Source organism: Rhynchophorus ferrugineus, unplaced genomic scaffold (genome assembly GCF_030347505.1).
Source record: "Rhynchophorus ferrugineus isolate W39M unplaced genomic scaffold, kcgeb_rfMv2 rfM3, whole genome shotgun sequence".
Taxonomy (NCBI): domain Eukaryota; kingdom Metazoa; phylum Arthropoda; class Insecta; order Coleoptera; family Curculionidae; genus Rhynchophorus; species Rhynchophorus ferrugineus.
In genome coordinates, this window is record NW_027472582.1 from 54,159,251 (window position 1) to 54,167,253 (window position 8,003).

Here is an 8,003-nt window from a genome sequence, read left to right on the forward strand (position 1 = left end):
ACTTATTAAAATTATTTATTGAATTATTGTTCAAGAGGTAAACTTCTCGGGGAAAGTAACACTAATATGCTTATAAATGTTTGTAAATTACTGTAAAATATTCATATGAATTATTCTTCCTTAATAAAAATTATTCTTTTCTTTAACATCTGATAATAAAAATCAGCGTTGGGAACTATCGACTGAAAACAGTCGAAACAGTCGATAGTCGCAAAACTACAATTTTTATATTCAGCCAAATGCACGGTTCGACTGTGTTTTTCAGTTCGTGGTGTCAGAAGAAGATGTAATCCTTTCCTGTATAAATTGTGAGAGAGGAAAGGAAGAGAGGAGGATTTTATATGTGGTTATATTTTCCAACGGTAGTATAAGCAAGACGGAGATGTATAAATTCCTTTATTAACTAACTTTAAAAAAGAACAGGAAAAAAATAATTACTGAATACTATAATAATAATAATAATACATAACATGTAATTTATAAATTAATTTTAAATGAACTGTAAAAAGGAATGGAATTTTTTTATGAAATAGAATAATTCCCCACAAATATTTTATTTTATTTTAATGTGTTAGGTGCTATTTTTAAATAATATACTATAATAATTATACACAATAGAACTTAAACAAAACCTAAAAATGTACAGTAACCATAAACACTATATAAAAATTAAATATATACCTAATCAGAGAAAAATTAATCCTTAATTAAAAATGATCTGAATGAAATGATATAAATGCTTTATTTATTATTGAACAGAAATATTTTTTAACAAAAATAGAGAGAGTTATTGCCACAAAAACAGTTAAAAGTATTTTACTATTTATCATTCACAATTTTAAACTTTTTACCCTATTACATTAACAATCTAGAAAAATATTGTAACAAAATGCTATAATATTAATATACAATATATTGTTCTACAAGCAAACTACCAAAAACTCATAAAACTACATATATTACATATAAATCTATGTAAGCATAAATTGAGTACATTTTTGTCAGGGTCGCGGCTAGGACAACAGAACCGGAACGTTAAAAATCAGTCGAAGGAAACAAGTAGAACCAAACATAATAACTAAAAGTACGACTGAAACAGTCGATAGTAAAAAGTAGTCAATTACTAAACAGTCGATAGTTCCCAACACTAATAAAAATATATTTTTATTATGTGTCAATAGAGATTAATATACAATGTATTGTTCTTTACAAGCAAACTACCAAAAACTCATAAAACTACATATATTACATATAAAACTATGTAAGCATAAATTGGGTACATTTATGTCAGGGTCGCGTCTAGGACAACAGAACCGGAACGTTAAAAATCAGTCAAAGGAAACAAGTAGAACCAAAAATAATAACTAAAAGTACGACTGAAACAGTGGATAGTAAATATTAACAAAATCAGTCGAACCAAAAATAGCGACTGAAACAGTCGATTGTAAAAAGTAGTATATTACTAAACAGTCGATAGTCAATTTCAGTCGATAGTTCCCAACACTAATAAAAATATATTTTTATTATGTGTCAATAGAGATTAATATACAATGTATTGTTCTTTACAAGCAAACTACCAAAAACTCATAAAACTACATATATTACATATAAATCTATGTAAGCATAAATTGGGTACATTTTTGTCAGGGTCGCGGCTAGGACAACAGAACCGAAATGTTAAAAATCAGTCGAAGGAAACAAGTTGAACCAAAAATAATAACTAAAAGTACGACTGACACAATCGATAGTAAATATTAACAAAATCAGTCGAACCAAAAATAGCGACAGAAACAGTCGATAGTCAATAGTCACTTTCAGTCGATAGTTCCCAACACTAATAAAAATATATTTTCATTTTGTGTCAATAGAGATTAATATACAAATAAGAGATGATATTCATTATTTGTTATTAAGAAAACTAAACTCTTTATTACCAATATTTTACTCGTTTATCGTTGATGTAAATATAATGAGAAAATTGAAGTGAAACTATCTGAAAGGGTGAAAATTTCTTAGTAAGTAAGAAAGAAAACCACCAAATGCGGTCCGTTTCGTCAACGCTAATCTACATTTAATGTAAAAAATATCATAAACTGCTTTTTAAACAGATTTACTTTAAGGGTAAAAGCAGTATTTCCTGAAAAATAACATTAAAGGTTGTATTTTATTAAAAAGCTTTTATTAAAGTTAATTATTTACGTATATTACTTAATTTGTTGATTTTAATGCGATTTTTTATCTTTATAAAATTGGTGTAACTATTTTAAATTTATAAAAATATTTTAAATAAAGTTAATGTTAAAAACTAACTCTAATATAAACTACTACAGTTTGTACTGTCGATTATATTAATTACTTATTGTTTTATTCTACATGTTACGCTTTTTTGTATGATATAGTTTAGTAATGAGTAATATTATCCGAAGACTGATGATATATGAAAATTTATCTGCGATAAAACATCTCTATGAGCTCATAAGAAACCCCGTCGTCAAACTTGCCAAGGTTTTGGTGTTAATATACAGCATATCATCTCTCATGAGTTTTTAAATGCATGACTTATTCCAATTTTCCGCCATAAATACTTTACTCCTGCCAAGTAGTCAGTGAAAGGAGTATTCGGATTTTGATTTAGGATGTGCTTGATCAATACATGTATTATTTGTGTAACTTGTTCAGTTGCAAGCTCTTGATTAATATGTGTTGATTATATGCTCCGCTAGGCATGCAATTTCGCATTTTCAAACTTTCATACAGGTCATTAAGATTAAAATAACCACATCTAAACTTTTGGATCAATTAATAATTATACAGAAGACAGTACTAGCGCGGAGAATCATTAAAAATAGATTCCAGTATTCTGAAGCATTATTTTCTCATTCATAATAAAACTAGTCTAGAAATTCGATGTTCTGAAACTTTACGTTTAATCCAATTCCAGACCACAAAACAGCGAAAACATTTCTGTATTAAATATTATTTTAATCCCAAGAATCTGCAAAATGTACTTACCATTGTGATATTGTGGTATGATGCTGCATGGTGTTTCTTGACATGATGACTGTTTATGGCAGAGACCAAAAAGTCCACATTTGTTATTGCTAATATTTGGATTTTTTATGAAAACACGTTTATCTTAAACATTTTATTTACAACTAGAATTAGATTTTTTATTACATTTTCGATTTATCCTTTTATTAAAACAGCTTTTAAAAAGAAATGTTTTATTTAAAGTTGTATAAATTTTTTATTTGAAACATTTAGTATCTGCAAGCTAAACCGCTGTCCATGAAGTTTCATGTTGTACTTTATAAAATAATGATCAGCAAATAATGTTGTGATATAATGAAAATATGACGTTCACTTGTCATTGAGAGCCTCAATCGTTTACTTAACACGACGAAACAAATTTCGTGATAGTGGATTTAAATAACGCCCATGATAATCGCAAATATATCTTATGTCACCTATGAGAAAACCGATAATGCCGTGTTCTTTTTTTAACGATTAGTTTATCTATTCTGTTTATCCTTGGCGGCATTCAACTTACACATTATCTTGAGCTAATTTCTTGGCTTCCATTGATAAATATTCATTTAGTGCAAAATAATTTTTGAATCAACCTAACGGATCCAAAGTATTGCCTTTTTGAGTTAAGTTTTTTCTAAGTGCAATTGGGACAAAAATAATGCAGCTGAAGCTGTAAGGTCACAAAAAATGGGTTGAAGGTTCTCAAAGACGCCTAGCCATATATTATCCAATTTGGAAACATTCAAGCTTTAAAACACCCTTCCTCCGTGAATTATCAGCACAAGTACTACAGTTCAAGGGCGGGCTTAAACTGATGTAAACTGAGAGAGTCTATAGGAATTCGACAAGATGAACGATCACCAATGCTACATTCGAAGGATCCCTGTCCATTATTGTACATAACATACAATTATGGCATGAGCAACCACTAAAAATTGATTGCAAAATACTCTGAAAGCAATATTTTCGCATTCATAATTTCAATAGCGTTGTTTTCAAGACCTAAACACAAAAAACCATAATTATATTTCTGTATTAAATATAAGTTTAATCGTACGAAATGAACCTGAAAAAATTAAGTAACAATAATTTGTACTATTCTTTAGTTTTCAATTATAATATGTAAGATTTAATAAAGTACTTACCAATTTGATGATTCGTTGTCATATGAAGTCACATAATGCTGCCACAACTATTTATAACACATGCCTAAAAAGTCTTTATTCATAACTATTCATATTTGGATTTTTATACAAAAACACGTTAATCTTAAACATTTTATTTGTAATTTATACATACATCACAATTAGAATTAAATTTTCATTACATTTTCGATTTATCCTTTTATTAAAACAGCTTTTAAAAAGAAATGTTTTATTTAAAGTTTTATAAATTATTAATTTAAAACATTTATATGTGCAAGTTAAACCGCTGATCAAGATGTTTCATGTGGTTCTTTAAAATTATAAGAAAATAATAATATGTTATAATCAAAATATGATGTTTACTTGTCTTTGAGAGAATCACTCTTTTGTTTATTACGAGGAAGCACATTTTCTGATATGGGATTCAAATAACGCCCATGATAATCTCAAATGTATCTGATATCATAAAATCGATATTGTCGTGTTCTTTTTTTTTACGACAGATAATGGAGGGAGACCAATAAGTTATTTGCGATATACTCATAGAAAGGTGATCTATCTAAAAGTAATTTATTCGGTTTATTCTTGACGGCATTCAACTTGCACATTATATTGAGCTAATTTCTTGGCTTCCATTGATAAATATTCATTTAGTGCTGTACAAAATGTAAGTGCAAAAATAATTTTTGAATCAACCTAACGGACCCAAAGCATTGCTTTTTTGTGTAATAGAAAATCAATTAACTTATTGTTCGTAAGTTTCTAAAATATCCCAAAATAAATTAGCAATTACCATTGAAATAATATTTAGAAAGTAATTTAGTTAAATATTTAAAATCTCTGAAACTCATAGTACCAATTTTGTTTGGATTCCCATTTCATTGTTAATACTCGCCAAACAATTTTTAACAAAATTACTTACTAAATATATGAATACTTTGGATTAGTTATTATTTATTTAGTTTATCTGAGTTAGTCAGCAACACATATTTATCTAGTTTCTTCTATAAAACAAACGTTCTCTTATCATTCTTGTTCTATATCACATCATATTCTATACAAAAACTGACCCTAAATAAATTGTTTCAAAAAGAATGTATACATTAAATACATGTCAGTTTATGTACTGTAATATTAACAATAAATCTTTTAAAACAGAACATATTCGATACCTATTTACATTTTCGTTTATATATATAAATTTTCAAATAATATCTATATAAAACAATAGAATTCACTCTATTTTAATTAAAACAAAATATTGTCTAATTTAAATAATACTGAAAGTAGTATAAAACTATCATACCTTTGTTTATATAATTTACTGAATTCGAAATCAGTTTTATTCCCATTGCCTATTATGCCATAAGCAATTTTTGCAGTAAATTTCAGATGGAATTACAGGATATACATAATACGTAAAATAGACATAATAAACCTTTCACAATTTAATTTAATTATTACATACAAATGAGATATTTTACATTTATACGCTTTTGCGTTGGGCAATAAAATAAATTAAATCGGGAGGTACAAAAAAATTGAAATATTCCAATTATTTTGTTACTCGCTCAATTAGTTCGTTTCATGACGGTGTCGTTTTTATTTTAATAATTATATTAAATCATTTATTTTACGATAAATTAATGATTGATGACAATTAATTGGAAAGCGTAATGTACGATACGATATAGGCAACGCCATATAAAATATTGGAAGACCTTAAAATTGTGAATCTTGTTGAGCTTTGATATTCTAACATTGAACTAAGTGATAGAAAATATTATTTGTAATTTAATTGTTATCAATTTATATTAATTAATTACGATATATAACAAAAATGTCTTAAGAATATGCGTTCTTTACGGGTTTCCATTTGTTAAAATTTAAAAACATCTTAGAACTGACTAGTTTTTCCTGGTAACACTTGCTTTTAAATTCAGAAAATATTCAAATTCATTTAATTCTTAGGTTTATTGTAAATATTCCTTATCAGCATTATTTTGGTGGTAGTGTTGTTTTTAGCTTGTCATATATGTTGATATACGTAAAAACTACACCTGCCAAAGTATATTGTTGCCTGAACTAGTAAACTAAGTTCGGAATTTCAATAAAGAATGGAGGTTTTTCATTATTTAAACCAGTGCTTTTCAACTATGTATATATAATATATATGAATATATATCATAAAAAGTTTGTTCAAAATGTATCGAACCTTCAGTAAGAACATACGATAGCCCAGATAATGAAGTGCGAGGAACTTGTATAAGTATAATGTATAGTAAAATTTTGTTGGATTTGAGTGTTTCTGAAATGATAACCAGGATACGCTGGACAGGACTACAAAATCAAATTTCGAAAAAATTTTGGCGGAAATCTATCTGTAGGTTTTCTGAGGCACCGCCATAGCCACTGCAAGGATCAAGCACCGTGCACAAATCGATTGTTTGCATGAGATCGACGCTATTCTTATGAATCTTTAATCGAAACTACTCAAAATAGAGCAGAAAGAATGTAGGCACTATTGTAACGCATTTAGCATTCAAGTAAATTCAGAGTCTCAAATTTCCTGAACACTGTCGTTACAGGGGGTGTATAAGGATACCCAAACATCACAGTGCCAATGTTAGTCATCACCGAGGCCAAAGTGTATGATAAGCCCTCAGCAAAATCTGGGTTATGTTGACTATTTTATTTCATGCTAGCCATTATGAGCACGCTCAAGAGAACCAAGCATCACCAATCGTGAGTCCCTCCCCAGCAGAAAACTTGTCCACAATAACGCTGCTATCATTCAACACCTTTGTTTTAGTATTTCGTCGCCAAACAGAGCATCTTATAGTTCATCAGGTTCTCATACCTATGAACCAAAGCTTCGTGGGACTTTTGGCTCTTTTGAATGGTTGAAGAAGTTGCAAATGCGAGCACTAAAGCAAGCACTAATTGGTTGACCAAAAACGCTGGGAAAAAGTTATGCTTTACCAAGTAAACTACTTTAATATTTATTTGACAAGGAAATGTTGGATAGTGTTGACTTCATTTGAAACTCATTCAACACCCCAGTACATGTATTATTATCATCAGTATATTCCTATTGAAATTGATTGATTAATGTTGTTCCGCAGGAAGAAGAAGTGTGATCTGTTTCTTCTGGGAGCTTATTTCAATTACAAATACATATATTTAAAAAGTTCCTATTCCTCATATTGATTCAAAGTTCATAAAATTAAACATTAATTTTGAAATCGTTCTATATATTATAGTGAAATATGAATGATAGTAGATTTTTGTCGATTTTCTCCCTGAAGGCGTTAAGTGATTAAATTATTGATTAAATAAGAATACTTTTTTACTGTAAGTTATGTTTTGAAGAAGCACAAGCACAATTAGTTCATTATTGGGTATTTCGTTGTGTTTGGACTTAGGATTATGAAGTCAATGATGATCTACGTATGAAATTACTAAGATGCCCTTAGAAAACGTATTAAATGTACAATTTGACAGTATTATGACAGTTTATAGATTGCCTCAATCATGAGGTGATGATTTCCAAAGTCGCACAATTTCAGACGGCAAGGCACTAGAAGGGGACTGACTGACTATACATGAATCTTTAAATATTTCTTATTTTTGAGTTGATTCAGGAAATTCAAAGAAGAAGAAGTGAAGATTCATTCAAAATCATAAATGAAAATCAAAATAATTGAGAAGGTGAAATATGCTGTTTACTGACGATACTGCTGTTATTAGTGGCACAGAGCCATTATCTATTGATGTTAGTTATCTGCATTATTACCAAGGAAATATAAAAAAAACAATAATTTGTGA